This window comes from Aythya ferina (assembly GCF_964211825.1).
Source record: "Aythya ferina genome assembly, chromosome: 23".
Lineage (NCBI taxonomy): Eukaryota > Metazoa > Chordata > Aves > Anseriformes > Anatidae > Aythya > Aythya ferina.
The window spans coordinates 1,100,086-1,116,312 of NC_140321.1; the positions used below are offsets into that span (position 1 = coordinate 1,100,086).

A 16,227-nucleotide genomic window follows, 5' to 3' on the forward strand; every position below is an offset into this window, starting at 1 on the left:
GGATGGAGTAAAGTTGTTTTGCCAAGGTAGCAGCAATCTTTCTCCCAAACGTATATTAGTAGGCTATTGTAAATGCCATAGATGAATTGTGGTGCAGAAGGTCAAGGGAAAAGTGCTTTCATCTGTCTGAAATATACTCTAAGACCTATTAGTACCTCATGTTTAGTGTTATCCTGGCTCAGTTAATTCAGTGCAGCTCTGGCCAAGTGCCACTACACAAACCTTACTGACATTTTCATTTCAATTTCCATCATCTTTTGCTGGCAACAGACCCTTTGATTGCCTCTCACTCAAGTTTTAAAAACTTTCGAAGAGTCTTTTTGTGGAAAACAATTTGATCTTCTTTCACCTCCCAGAGAAACACATTTGAAAAATCTGATACAACTAACTGTAACGGGACTTTGTTTTTTCTGTGTCCTCAACCTCCTGCCATTGGAGACCAAACCCACAGGGAATGAAAAGTGAGTTGGCAGAGGCCTTCACTTTTTCTCTGTTATCACTTCCAATGTTTGGTCACCTAGAGTTGTAGGAAAGATCCTTGAATGTCTGTGGAAGCTGTTGTAATGAGGGCAAACATGTCTCTTCCCTTACAGGTGGACCAATAGCCTCCCTGTCTGTGACTTGTACAATGGCTAAGTTCTACTGGAAATACTCTTCCTCCAGACCTTCCTCCAATACACTACACTACTTTGGAGAGTTTTCTATCCAAACTGTAATGAGTGACAGAAGGACACCAACAGAAACTGGGTTTGGCTCCTATCACTCTCCTGTCTTTGTCTCCTATATAAGCATTAGGAGATACAGATTTTTTATTACAGATCCTTATTTTAAAGATAGGAAAATGAGGCACAGAATGAAATTTATCTCCATTAACTTCAGGCATCTGTGACGCAGATGCCTCCATTGGAGAGATCTGTCTAGACTCTATGCTATATGGAAAAAGGCAAAAATTTCTTGCCTGGTCTAACCTATTTTTACGCATTTCCCTTGCAATATGATGGAATTGACATAGTATGGTGTCCTCTGGTGCTGGTTTTTCTCCATTAACTGTCAAGGGAGTCCAGATAACTTGTTCATATGGAGATGTCAACATTGAGGACACATACATTTGGATAAAAAGTATTAGTCCTGAGGGTCTAAGGGGTGAGATTCATCTAATCATGCCTCATGTGTCCAAAGTGTGGATGTGAACAGCTGAGCCAAGGCATCTAGAATTTTTTCCTCCTCAACAGAGACAACTCTTCCTCAGATGTCAGTAACAGTGGATGACTCATCTGTCCTTTAGCTATAAAAGAAATGAGCGTGGCTAGCTGAGATGTCAATACATATTTTGCAGATGAATCAGGGTGGGATTTAACTGAAGTACCTCATGCAGATGCATGGCTGAGACCAGGTCTGTGGTGACATATTTATCAGGATTTTGTCCAGCTCTGCTTTGCAATGGTGATAATTTAGGGGAAAAAAATAACCTGAGTCTGGTCCTTCTGAACCTGGTGAATGAATTTCCCTAGATTCCAGCAATGGTAAGACCAAAATCCACCCCTTTTTTTTACTCTGATGTACTGCCACAAAAGCTAACCAGCAAATAGATCACTCACATTGGGCATTCATCTCTCCAAACATGCAAATAGCTCAGTCAGAAAGAAATAAGTTTTCAAGTATGTTGCTGGGAGGGGCAGCACCATGGATACAGAGGGAGCTGATGTTGGCTGTTACCTTAGCAACAATCTCCATCTGGTAAGGAATCTGGAGCAGGCCGTCTGACCCCTGGCAAAAATGTTTAATGGCTTAATGACTTAAATAACTGAATAATTCTAGGTTGCTATGAAAGAGAGTAGCATGTAGCCCCAGTTGAACATCACTTGTAACTGTAATTGGTGAAGTAAACATGGTCTCCTGTTTCACATGCTTAGACTTCGGCAAAGAATGTGATTTGAAAGTACATGCAAGACACTGTTTTTTAAATAAAATGAGCCTGATAAGAAAACAAGCCTGATTTTCCTCTTATAACAAATTTATGTTATTGTAACACCATGGAGAATTGAATCGGTATTTCTTTCTAAAAGGAGACAAAGTTATAGGAGATTGGTAATATAATAATATCAAGCTGTTATACAGTATTGTTAATCCACAGATTTCAAAACTCATTGATGCCACCGAAGGTGAGGTTAGAATTCCTCTTGCATTTCACATAATAATTTATTTCTAGTCACTTCTTTTTTCTGTGTTTTTTTTTTTTTTCTTATTTTTTTGTTTGTTTTGTTTGTTGTTTGCTTTTGTGTTTTTTTTTTTTTTTTTTTTTTGGGGGGGGGGTTGTTTGTTTTTGTTTTTGGTTTTGGTTTTGGTTTGGTTTGGTTTGGTTCATTTTTTTGTTTTTTTACTTGTGTGTTTTGGTGTGGCTAAACACTATGTTTATGCCCTGGAGAATCTGGCTTACCCTTGAGCTTGCTCCATTGACAGTCTTTAGAGCTCTTTTGGCTGAAGCTTTGTTGAGAAGTAATAGAAACAGATTGTACAGGTCTGTCTGCTAAAAACCCTCAAGCTTTATGATCTATTCTAGAGTGCTGTCTGTTGTTTCACTACCTGCAATTACCTTAAAATCAAAGAAAGATTGGAAGGCCACTTTGGAGATCCATCTAATCTAACCTCCTGCAGAAAGGACTCTAAAAAGGGCATATGTACAGCAAAATCTCTTGCTGCAAGTGTGCTTTTGACAAAGCCTCTTCTACCTGGACCGAAGAACTTATGTCTTCACATGTACACATTTTGTGGCTGCTTTCTCACTGGTAGAAGGAGGTGGTAGTGATAGAATACTGATTTTTTATTTTTAATTGTTATCTGTTGGAAGTTCTTAGTGTTTCTAGGTCACTAACAAGTGACACTTCAGAAATGGCAATATCCATCTTACTATATATGCCTCGTTTTCTATTGTACCAATAGTGAAACTTGGTCTCATAGCACCTATTTTAGCCTTATCTTTTCCTGTGCCTTTCATATTCTCCAGTACAAAATTATGACTCTTCCTGACCTTTGGTGCTTACTATCAGAAACAATCCTCCCATCCTGGCTAGCAATTTTTGCTTCCTTTATAGCCCTAGTAAAATTCCTCAAGCTCTCAATAATCACTGGTAAAATAAGCTGAATTACCCATTTCTGTTTGCTGACCCTCCACAGAGCCCAGGGTGACCAGCTCAGAAGGAAGGACCTGCATTACACAACCATTAACACTGGCTGGCAGCTCTCTGCTTGGATAACTGTCATGGAAATGGCTACTTGCAGGATGCTTTAATCTGCCTCAAAGACTCCTGGCTCTGTAGCTGCTAGTGATAACAACTGTAGTGGTTCTAAGGTTAAAAAGCACTGGGGTAAAAAAAAAAAAAAAAAAAAAAAAAAAAAAAAAAAAGTACATGTGACAGTCAAGCTGTTCTCTGACCTCCTCTGTTTGCAGTTTGCAAAAGGTGAGAAGACCAAGAAAAATCTTAAAATAAGAGCAGCAGCCAGTTGCCACCCATCTTGATTTCCTGCTTGATTTCCTTGCATCAGTGATTCAGAAGCCGCTCCCTGAAAATTGGTCCTGACGGACCAGTGAGATGTGTGACTTTCCCCTCACCAATAAAAAAGGTCCAAGAAACTTATGTGGTTTGTAGTAGTCAAAATATTTCATTTACTCTCAGAAAGTTTGTTTTTCCTTTCAATAGTTTTATAAATCATGCAGGGAGGTATTATTGTGTATTTTATATTATGTATTTTATATTTTATTATTATGTATTTTATAATACATGCAGGGAGGACAGCATCAGATGTTACATTTTAACTGAAATATTATATAGCTGGCAGAGCCATGCTTTGCCCTCCCCATATACACAGAGGTTCCTTTGAGATTCATCAGTCACCGATTGTAATAGGAGGGGAGGTAAGAGGTCAGGACATCTAAATGAGCCCTATTAATCTCAGGATAAATGTAAGGCTTGGGAAGTCTAAAAGTCCACGCAGGGGTCTGAATTTGCATTTCATAACCTTAAGAAAGACAAAGCCTGTGCTTATAGATAGATGGTAAAAAGATTTTAAACTCTGAAGGCAAAATTAAATTTGGATCTGCACACAGGAAAACAGAATTCTGGGACAACACAGCAGGATAAGCTGTAGAGATTTCTTTTGATTTTTTTTTTTTTTTTTTTTTTTTTTTTTTTGCTGACAGCAGAGAAGCAGGAGAAGTGGAGCTGCTGGGAAAAACACCATGTTTCCATGCCTTGCACCCAGCCTTTGCCTTGGTGGTAGCAGTTATCAGAGAGCTGTATGTCTGTGTTTTGTTCTGATGTGAAATGCATAAATCAGTTGTTAGGCATGAAGATCTGGCCGCCACTTTATTAGTCATAACAAAGACAAGGGCTGGGGTCCTGGGGGACTGCCTTTGCCCCTCCAGGCAGCTGCCTACTTTGCCGAAGGTCAGGTCAAGTCTTGTCATAAAAATGGGTATTTGGGAGTCCTGGTGCCTGGGGTGTCTGACTTGTGCAGATGAACTCTGGCCTGAATCACTCAGTTCTGATTTACTTCTCTCACGCTATTTATGGAGTTTTCAATTTTCTGCCACAGATTGTTGGGAAAATTCACAGAGACTCATTTACTCATGTAAGTTAGATTCTCCAAAACAGGTTAAGGTTATCTCTAAATTCTCTGTTAGTATTCATAGAAAGGCACAGAATCAGATAAAAATCCATGTATCTTATAGATCTTGTGACATGAAAAACTCTTTTTAAGAGTGTTTTTAGAAAAAGGAGGAAAAAAAAAAAAACAGCTCAGTACAGGTTTCACATTTATGTAAGGATCAGAAAATTGAGATTTCTTTGTTGGAAGCAAATAAGAAGAATGTGTGGGGATTAATATAAAGGCAAATGTAAGCTGAAAAGAGATAAATTAACTAGAAGCCTGGATCTTGCATGAACTGTAGAGAAAGCTCTGTTATTTGAAATGAAAAACTTATTTGCATCATTTATTTTCACTGAATCTATCCTTAGAAGTAGTCTTTGGTCAAAATGATGAAAGATTCCCACATGTGCATAACTAATATTTCAGCTTGAAGCTGTGAAGGCATGGCATTACACACTAAACACTCAGTAGTCCAAGGACTGTTTTCTTGAGGTATCCAGAGCAAGGGTTTGAGGCAGAGTCTCCCATACCCCACCTGAGTGAGCTAGGATGCAGGCTGTTCATCATTCTAGGATGGATTGGTCTTTAGCTGTTCTTAATCAAAGATTAAGATGTTCTTTTCAAAACTCTGACTGTTCTGATGCAAAATGAAAACAAATGTGCAAACCTTGAAGAGTTTCACAATTAATCTTTTCCAACCATGCCAGATTCTTTGAGTTTGTCATTAATCTTTTCTTACGAGGGATTTGTTTCTTGCTTCCTTTGGATCTGTACGTTTCCAATCTTCTCCTATACTCTCCAGGGATAAAGGAAAAGTAGTGCAAAGACTGTGCCTCTGACCCAACCATTTTGCTGCTGCTTCTGGTTAGGTCCTGCTTAATGGTTCCTGGTGGATGAACCCTTATCCTGTGATGCTTAAGAATGTCAGCTTTCCCAAGTTTTTGCAGTCTTATGCTTTTTGCAACCTTGTTCCTGAAAGGTTGCAGATGTGGCATTTGAAATAAGGAGGTGTCTCCATTCACAGTTGGACATGATGTTCAGTCTGTCATTCCATCCTGCTTCATAAAAGGCTTACATACATGTTCAATTAACAAACTGTTCCATGAACAAAGAGATCCTTCCACATTTGACATTATTACAAGACCAGATAAAACATCCTCACAGAAACTGAAGTGCTGCATGTGTATTTGTGTTACTAATACAGCTGTGGTCTTTGTCTAATGGGTGTAGAAATATAGTGGACATAATAAGAATTAAATGCATTAGCCTGGCTTTGTGGTTACCAAGAAACAGAAGGATGCCGGTACATTACAGTTATTTCATTCCCAAATGAGGAAAGGATGCTGAGACTGAAATAGAAGTTTCTGTTTGTTTTTTATTTGTTTGTTTGTTTGTTTTAATGTGGTTGTATTCCTGTATTGCAAGAGCAAGCACCTCTATTTAACTTGCACAGCGAGTAAATAGTCCTGTTTTTTCACACTCCATCCTTCTAGCAAAAGTTGAGATGCACCTTTGCTTATTTAATGAGTTTTTTCTCTCCCTCTGTTATGTATTAAATCACGTTGTCTTCAGCAGATCATGTTTTATTCTCAGTAGGTAAAAATAATGAAAGGATATTACTCCAGATGAAGCAAAAATTCCCACCTTTACAGCCAAGCTTCAGAAAAACAGCAAGATAACATAGAAATAGAAACAAAGGCAGAAGTCAGGCTTAGCAAGCACGTGAGCTGATAAGGGGTGAGGATTTTTTCATCCAGTCTACTCTGTGCCACGAACACCAGATTCACTGGACAGCCAAGAGAGAGGAGAAAAAACACTGCCTGGTCCTCCCATCCTTCAGATTTCATTAGTCAGCTGCCCTCTGTGGGGAACACCCCTCCTGCTTCAAAATAGCCACTGGGCTGCACTGTGGGGATAAACAGCAAAAAGCTTCCCTTGCAGGGAAACCGCCAACTCCAGCCAATGCAAGCTCCTCGTGGCCTCACTTAGTCATCTTTGCCCACGCACTGACATTCAGCTATTCCTTCTTGCTTTCAGACCCATTTCTTTTTTTATGGCAAGATCTGCCAGGGAGTTTCATCCCATTCAGCTGTTAATATTTGATTACACATCTACTGAAGTGAACACTCATTAAGTTAATTTCAGCAACAACATAAACATCAAAGGACTGAATTAGTTATAATAGTGGAATGTGATGGATTGGCATCAATGTTTATTTATTGCTTTTGTCCACTTCCTAATGATGCTGCTATTGAGGATAGAGCATGGCACTGGAGGAACTTCTAGGTGTTGCATTTCTACCTGATTTCAAAAATGTTTTACACCAATATTGACTTCACACAGACAAGAGCAGAGGTTTGCAAGACCTAGCATGAGCATTCTCCTCAAGAAACTGGCTGCTCTTGGCTTGGACTGGCGCACGCTTCGTTGGGTTAGAAACTGGCTGGATAGCTGGGCCCAAAGAGTCATGGTAAATGGAGACAAGTCCAGTTGGAGGCCAGTTACTAGTGGCATCCCCCAGGGCTTGGTGCTGGGGCTGGTCCTCTTTAATATCTTCACCGATGATCTGGACGAGGGCATTGAATGCACCCTCAGTAAGTTTGCAGATGACACCAAGTTAGGTGCGTGTGTCGATCTGCTTGAGGGTAGGAAAGCTCTGCAGGAGGATCTGGATAGGCTGCACCAATGGGCTGAGGTCAACTGCATGAAGTTTAACAAGGCCAAGTGACGGGTCCTCCACCGGGGGTGCAATAACCCCAAGCAGAGCTACAGGCTGGGAGAGGAATGATTGGAGAGCTGCCAGGCAGAGAAGGACCTGGGAGTGATGGTTGATAGTTGGCTGAATATGAGCCAGCAGTGTGCTCAGGTGGCCAAGAAGGCCAACAGCATCCTGGCTTGTATCAGAAACAGTGTGACCAGCAGGGCTAGAGATTGTCCCCCTGTACTCGGCTCTGGTGAGGCCGCACCTCAAGTACTGTGTTCAGTTTTGGGCCCCTCGCTACAAGAAGGACATCGAGGTGCTTGAGCGGGTACAGAGAAGGGCAACGAAGCTGGTGAGGGGTCTGGAGAACAAGTCCTATGAGGAGCGGCTGAGGGAGCTGGGCTTGTTCAGCCTGGAGAAGAGGAGGCTCAGGGGCGACCTTATCGCTCTCTATAGGTACCTCAAGGGAGGCTGTAGAGAGGTGGGGGTTGGTCTGTTCTCCCATGTGCCTGGTGACAGGACGAGGGGGAATGGGCTTAAGTTGCACCAGGGGAGTTTTAGGTTGGATCTTAGGAAGAACTTCTTTACCGAAAGGCTTGTTAGACATTGGAACAGGCTGTCCAGGGAAGTGGTGGAGTCACCACCCCTGGAAGTCTTTAAAAGATGTTTAGATATAGAGCTTAGGGATATGGTTTAGTGGGGATTGTTAGCGTTAGGAAGAGGTTGGACTCGATGATCTTGAGGTCTCTTCCAACCTAGAAGTTCTGTGATTCTGTGATTCTGTGATGGGGTCTGACTGCCCCTAAATACGTCAGCTATGGAAAATTATGGATCTGGATAAGAGTTAAGATTTCACTGTGCTCCTTATATCCTTCTAGGAGACTGACAGCTCTCACTCAGCTGCTTTGTACTCACAGATTGAGACTAGCACTAGAAGACTTAGGATAATGTTAACTCACCAGGAGTCTATTTAAGATGGAAAACTGTGTTGTTTTATTTTGCTTTGTTTTCCATCTCAAATCCCTGCAATCAATTTCCATAAAAATTATCACAATATTAACATTTTGTTATGATATTTACATTTTGACTGTTTGCAGCACACTGAAATGTCCACTCTAACCTTTTGGTTTCCTCCTTGATATTGTTCCATTGCAACAAACTTAAAGGCTTTTTTTTTTCTTTTGATAAAATCACTTGCATTCTGTTGGAACCTGTTACTGTTGATGATGAATTTGCATAGTCCTGATGAGCATTTATAATGCAAAGCAGTACTCTGATATGTAAATGTTGCCGTAAAGCTTTCCTATTTACACAAAGTTTGAAAAGAAACATATATTTATGTAGTTCACACCTGTTACACAGCAAATGAGAAATACTGACTTTTTGAACCTTGTTTTCATCCCAAGTTGGAACAAATATCAATTACCTCTGAAAATGCTATTGTTTCTGGCCATCCTTGTTATCTTCCCTTAAATAACAAACCTTCCTATATTTTCTCATGCTGCTATCTACTAGATTTTTTTTCCCATTTTTTCATTTTCTGTCAATACCTGGTGGTATCCAAACCCAGGCAACTTGTTGATTTCTCAAACTTCCAGTAGCACCGTTAGTGCTACCATTCCAGTATCACTCTCTGGATTTACACGGCCGGGCATATGAGGACTCTGCAGTTGGCAGAACTCAGTTAATTGATTGCCTCATTTAGCTCTTTGAATAATTAAACAATTGTGCAGAGTCCCTGGTTCAGTACCAGATGAGGATTTGGAAGCCAACCAAGCTCTTTGCTTGTGTTGGGCATGACACATAAATATAAAAACTGTTGTTTTATCTCCTGTAAATATAATTATCTAGTCAGATTAGTGATTATAGTGCTCACAACCTTTGCTGTGTAATTAAAGGACTTGGAGGGCTATGAAATACTGGACATGCTTTGGTAAATCAAATCAACCTGAAAATAACATCACATATTATAACGTCATGAGCAAGAACAGGAGCAGGGACCCTGATACACAAGAGATTTCAGTGGAACTTATGTTCCCAGATACTTTCATGGGTCTTGTCTTTGCTAGTCCCCTCCCTCAGTATATTTCAGTTTATTCTAATTTCTTCCAAGTTGGTGTTGATTCATGCAAGAATAAGACCTGTGATTTGCACAGGAGGATGGTGACAAAAACTCTGTTTGGACTTCAGTCTACCCTTGTTACTTTAGTCTCAATAGACTTTAGAGGTGAGATTTCTGCTCCTTCTGCAATTGCAGCTGAGCAAAGGCACATAGGCAAAAGGAGGCAGTGACTGACATGTCTTGTGCTGATAAGGTGCTGTACCATTAAACTGAGTAACAAAATGAAAGGTGGTCACCTTAGACTGCCATGCTGGGACAGGTTTATCAGATGGATGAAGGGAGGTGTAACCATGCCCTACAGCTCACTTGTTGTGCATCCCCTCTGTTATCCCAGTGAGGTTGTAGCTCTGTGACCTGTTACAGACTTCCAATTCCTCCTGAACATTCTCCATGCTGCATGCCCATGCTGTCCAGGCCTGGGGATGGGTAACTACACGTGCTACCAACCTCTGCAATTGTGTTTGGTTCCAATCTGGCTGCTGTCTGTTGCAGTTATAAATTCATTGCTTTAACCCAAAATTCAATTGAAGGGTATATTAGAGAGAGAAAAGATACTATTTACTTCCCTTCTCTCTGTTCTTACAAATGTCTCTTTATATTTTAATTTTCCTTTAATGCTTAGCAGCAATTCTTTTCAGACACTTAAAACATTGCTAGCTGTTCCAGGAAGCAAGACAGGTGTTAATGCCTTACAAAAGGAACTGCCTGCTTTCTTTTGCATGTAGGAGAATCCATGAAGACGGCCTGAAAGTTGGGCTGATAGTGACTTGGGCATGGCTCATGTTCTCTCTCTCAGGTTATTACTATTTATTGGCTACTGACATAACAAGTCTTTGTAAAATCATCACACATTTGCTAGAGTTATACCTCCAGCTCAAAGAGCACCTGTACAGAACAGCAATCATTGACTTTACTGCTTTAAGTCTTTTTTGTTAATATGTGATGACTGTTGTGTTCTTGGCACCTCTGAAATCCTCTAAGAATGTCTGGCTTAACAGGAAAATAGTCTGAGGCAACACCATGACACTGGGAACTGCACATTTTGGGTTGTGTTCTTCACTTAATAATCAATCTTCAGTTCCCTCATGCCTCAGTTTACTCATCTGAACATTAATGTATTCAATGCATTGGGACATCTTGATTATGCCGTCCAGTACAGCTAGAAATGGTAGTGGTGTTTTTCATTTTTCTTTAGGTTGGCCAAAATCCTGCAGACTTGACCAGACTTCTTTCTTTCTTTCTTTCTTTCTTTCTTTCTTTCTTTCTTTCTTTCTTTCTTTCTTTCTTTCTTTCTTTCTTTCTTTCTTTCTTTCTTTCTTTAAATTGCAAGACATATTAGTTTTTTTCAAAGTTGATTTTGTTTTGTTTTCAATTGGCAAGCATCTGGGGTACACTAAATAACTAAACAAAATACAGAAAAGATGGCTGAAAAGATACATTAACTGACCCACTGTCATTAATTAAGGTCCAGTGTAAGTCAGTCCAATTAACTAAAGCAGGCACCATAAAATGCATGTATTTGACTTCTTCCTCCTCTTCCTTCTTTCTATCAACTATTTAACAGCAGACAGCAGACAGCAGATAAGAGTGAACACACGCTGTTTGTCTCCCCTGCTTTTCCAAAACATGCTTGAGACTGTTGGATGTGCTCTGAAGTGTTAATGCTGAGCATGGCTGGATAAATGAATAGATGCAGCTAACAGGGGCCTGCCTGCTCCTTGCTTCCCCTGATCTGGCATGGTTCTCCAGGTGCTGAGCAGTGGGGAAGAGCAGCCCCTGTTAGTAAGTGTGAATGACTGCGAAGTTGGAGGGGACCTCATCAGCACTCCCACGCTGGGACCAGGATTCTGGCTGCAGAACAAAAGCACTTGTCACCATGGACACCAAAACAGGGAGGACTCATCAGAAAATATTGATAGGGTAAAATGTCAGTGACTGAAATCCAGACTGGCATGTGATCTTTAAAGGATGGCAGTGAATCATCTCTTAGTTGTGATAGGTGAGGTGATCAGGGAAGCTTTGAGGAAATCCATGGAGTAATTTGTGTATTTTATTTTTATTAATAGCAGTGTTACAGTACTGGAGCAGCATTCCACTGTATTTAGATGCTGGATAAACACAAAACAAATAACGTGTCAGGTCATATGAGTTTTCTGTCTGAGTACCAGGCAGGAAGCAGGTGGGCTGCAAAGGCTGAGCTCAGACCCAGGACATCTGGAACACCAGAATGATGAGCCCTGATGCATTCAGTGCCAGTCAAAGCTCAGGCAAGGGCACATCCACAGGCCCTCTGAGCGGAGTCTGGTTCAGTGTGATACAGGAAGGATGCTATGTTAGGCCCTGCCTCATGTAGTCCATGCTTGCAGTACTGACGTAAGTGTATCATATAGTCCCACTGTCCACCCCGTGTTAAAACATGACAGATCTTCAAGCCCCTAACCACTGCCAGCTGTGATTGGACAGCTGTGATTACTGTGGTTTTGAGAAGATACTTAATACAGTCTGCTTTCCTGAAAACTAACAAAGACCTTACAAGTTAGCCCATTTATCATTCCAGAGGGGAATTTTCTCATCAGTTTTCAAATGAGAACCTCCTCAAATCCCAGAGCTAATCAGACACTGATTTGCTGCTTGGTTTTGCTATATAATTTGCAGAAATACATCCACAGGCTTGGCTGTAATGGCAGTGCCTTTACATTCTGTAGTTCTCTGAATATATCTGATGACATTAGTCAGACTATTGAAGTAGTTGTCTAATGGAAGAGACAACTTCAACAGATACAAATTTACTGCTTAGAGGAACAATATTAAGGAAAAGGAATGAAAGTAATTCACCAGCTACTGCAATTTTAGATTATCTGTATACCAAGCATAAATAGCTACTTTGCAAACACATTTCAATATGTTTCTGCTTCTCCTGGAATATTTAAATGGTCTTATTTTTTTCAGATCATACATTATCTGTGTCACATGATCTCTTCTGTCTCTTCTGTGATCATGCGGAGTCTCAGAACTGTCCTTCCTATGACATGAGATCTAATTGAATGGAGACGGGATTTGAAAGGTTAAAGAGCCTTATCTTGTCATGAAAGACAGGGTATCTCTTCAACCATGTGTGTAAATCTGCAGGTACCGTCAGATGCTCTCAGTGTGTCAGGTGTGAGCGATGGGGAAAAAGCTGATTGTTAAGGTAGACAACAGGTTTTAGATCAGTTCTCCAAGATTCTCTACTAGGAAATCTCATGAGAAAAACACATCAAAGGGATTTATGGTGCCTTCTGTTGAGAAGACTAGGACCAGCACTTCTGTGACAATAGGTTAGTTCTTCTTCAGAAACATTCAGGATTAAAAATGGACATTTTTGAACTTAGGTATAGAAAAGAAAAGAAAAGAAAAGAAAAGAAAAGAAAAGAAAAGAAAAGAAAAGAAAAGAAAAGAAAAGAAAAGAAAAGAAAAGAAAAGAAAAGAAAAGAAAAGAAAAGAAAAGAAGAGAAGAGAAGAGAAGAGAAGAGAAGAGAAGAGAAGAGAAGAGAAGAGAAGAGAAGAGAAGAGAAGAGAAGAGAAGAGAAGAGAAGAGAAGAGAAGAGAAGAGAAGAGAAGAGAAGAGAAGAGAAGAGAAGAGAAGAGAAGAGAAGAGAAGAGAAGAGAAGAGAAGAGAAGAGAAGAGAAGAGAAGAAAGGAAAAGGAAAGGAAAGGAAAGGAAAGGAAAGGAAAGGAAAGGAAAGGAAAGGAAAGGAAAGGAAAGGAAAGGAAAGGAAAGGAAAGGAAAGGAAAGGAAAGGAAAGGAAAGGAAAGGAAAGGAAAGGAAAGGAAAGGAAAGGAAAGGAAAGGAAAGGAAAGGAAAGGAAAGGAAAGAAAAAAAGAAAAGAAAAGAAAAGAAAAGAAAAGAAAAGAAAAGAAAAGAAAAGAAAAGAAAAGAAAAGAAAAGAAAAGAAAAGAAAAGAAAAGAAAAGAAAAGAAAAGAAAAGAAAAGAAAAGAAAAGAAAAGAAAAGAAAAGAAAAGAAAAGAAAAGAAAAGAAAAGAAAAGAAAAGAAAAGAAAAGAAAAGAAAAGAAAAGAAAAGAAAAGAAAAGAAAAGAAAAGAAAAGAAAAGAAAAGAAAAGAAAAGAAAAGAAAAGAAAAGAAAAGAAAAGAAAAGAAAAGAAAAGAAAAGAAAAGAAAAGAAAAGAAAAGAAAAGAAAAGAAAAGAAAAGAAAAGAAAAGAAAAGAAAAGAAAAGAAAAGAAAAGAAAAGAAAAGAAAAGAAAAGGGGAGATTTGAGTGTGCTTTTTAAGAAATGACAAACTTACTGTGCAGCACTGATGCTGTGTGGAAGGGAATAATCAGGAAAAAAATGGGATGGCAATTGTGCTAGGATTTCACATGATTAATGGTATTAGCTCCAATTCTCATGGAGACTTTTTGGACATTTAATCATACTCAGAGATTTTTTTCCCACTTACTTTAATTTGAGGAGAATTTCAGATCTGTTCTTCAGACTTAAAATGTGTGTATTAAAACAATTGTGATTATCCTGTCTGCTATGCAGACTCTGAATTGGAGTCTGACCATTGGATTGCTTTAAGATTGTTGCGTTATTATTGCTGGAGGTTATGATGATTATTTTTTAAGGAAGAACTAAAGCAGCGAATAGGAAGTTAGTTGCCACTATAATATAATTAATGCAGAATACATCTGAATGTAATCAGGATGTTTTGATTGCAGTCTAGTGGGATTTCTAAATGTCCTTTTTAGCCATGACATCATGCAAACCTGATTTTGACACCGTTAGAAGTAAGGAATCAAGATAGGAACTGAGGATGTCTGAAGCATTGCCGTACTACTAAGCCTAGAGAAGAAGACGACTCAAATCCATCTTGTTCCAGCTCTGATAACAGGCAGAGATCAAGCATCTGATGTGACACTTTGGGTGATAAATTTCTGGATTCTGATTCCTAGTTAGTGAATTTGCATTCAAGGCCAGGATGAATTCTCCCTATCTGCATTTCCAGCACAAAACTCTAAGAGACATTACCAGTGTCAGAAAATTTTGAAAGGCTGATAGAATGAGCCAGACCATCCTTAGCCACCTTAAAAACTCCAAACTCTTGTGAAGCTTACATTGAAGAGATTGCTTTGGGATATTTCTCATAATCCTTGTCATCAGTTCTTAACTGTTACAAAGAAATGAAGGATCCAAATTATGGGCAAGATTGTTTTGAAAGAGTCTCAATTTTATTTTAAAAAAGGAGGCTAAAAAATAAGTGCATTGACAAGAAAAGATATGGTTGTATTTTCTTAGAAAAAATATATCTGAGCAAAACTCCAGAATTCAGGTCTTGTCTTCAATAATCTCTCCTCTCCTATCTTAAAAATGTTAGCAGGCTATCCAATTCTTTGTTCCTGAAGCCTTTCAAAGGTGTTTTCCCCTGACAGACAACAAACATGCTGAGGAAACACTAACTCTGCTTGCTCATTTGAAACAAGTATTCTTGGCAGCTTAATGCATGTACACATTTTCTTGATGCATCAAACAGCAGGATTTAGATGAAGGAGAAATCTACATTGTCAGTGCAGATTTACTCCTGATAGATAACACAGCAGCATTTGAGTAATTTTCAATACAAAATATTTCCTAGCAGAATAACATAACTGTTCCATCCAATAGCCAGGGCAGGTGCCCCAGCTATACAAACACTGAAGAATTTGGTTCAGCTTAGCATTTCCATTGTCACATATTCAATGTGTTCATTTTTTTCAGCCAAATCCTGGCCAGTGGTGTAAGGGAAATGAAGTGGACAGCAGCTCATCAATACTTTATACTTAATACTTCCTTAATACTGAAACACCATTTAGAGACAATTGTGCCACAATATGCCTCTACTACAAGAAGAAAATGCAGTGATTAGGAATGAAATGGCAGCTGACCATGGCAAATTGCACATTCTTCTCAGGATGATGATTTTTTTAGTAAGGATGGGCAGGTAAAAATCAGCTGGAGGGAGTGGCATCGCTGGCTGCCTGTCTCATCCATCTCTGGGCAGTTGACTTTCCCCTCCAGGGGTGGTGGATCTGTTAATCAAAGTGTTGCAGAACTCCTGTAGTTCACAGCCTCCCCTCATACCATTACGTTATATTAATGACTTTGAAGTGGAGGTCAGCTCTCCGTGCACCTCTTCTGCTCCAGCAGTTCTGAGAGTAGCGCAAGTGTATGGTGGGGAGGTGCAACTGTATGTTGAGCCTAATTTGTCAGCATTCATGAGACTGGGTCCCCCTATCCTGCTAATGGAAAGCAAATCAGCAAGCTAGCCATTTCCCATGGCAAGGAATTTACTCATATCAGTAGCAAAACCTGACAATTTCTGTTATTACTTTTTCTGTCTGAAGAAAGACATTTTCCACAGGGACAGAAAGAAGGCAATTTCACATAATGTCTTCATCAATGACTTCAATTCCTCAGTGATTTCTGTTTAGTCTTTGAAAAAGAAGGACTGTTGTGCTGACAAGGAATTCTGCCTTTTTATTGAAGCATTGGAGCATAAATGAGATATGACAGAACATCTTCAGGTTGCCTTTGGCATAGTGGTATGTTAAATGCTGCTTTGAATTGAAGGTTTTCATGGCAGTGGCAGGACACACCACGTCTGCTCTCCTCTGTGAAGAGAATCTTCTTTTTTTTCCAGTTCAGGTTGAACTAATTTCTAGGTGTCTTCTGTCCTATATTTATGTTAAAGTGCTAAACTAAATAAATAGGATTTAGGTGATTAAAATCTCCAGGT

The 16,227-nt window shown here is 39.5% G+C and overlaps 1 protein-coding gene across 5 annotated transcripts in view; it reads left to right on the plus strand.

Annotated features, from left to right (window-relative positions):
* Nucleotides 1-16,227, plus strand: part of ASIC2 (acid sensing ion channel subunit 2) — a 577,174-nt gene that overhangs the window by 90,344 nt on the left and 470,603 nt on the right. The gene's annotated exons all lie outside the window — the stretch shown is intronic.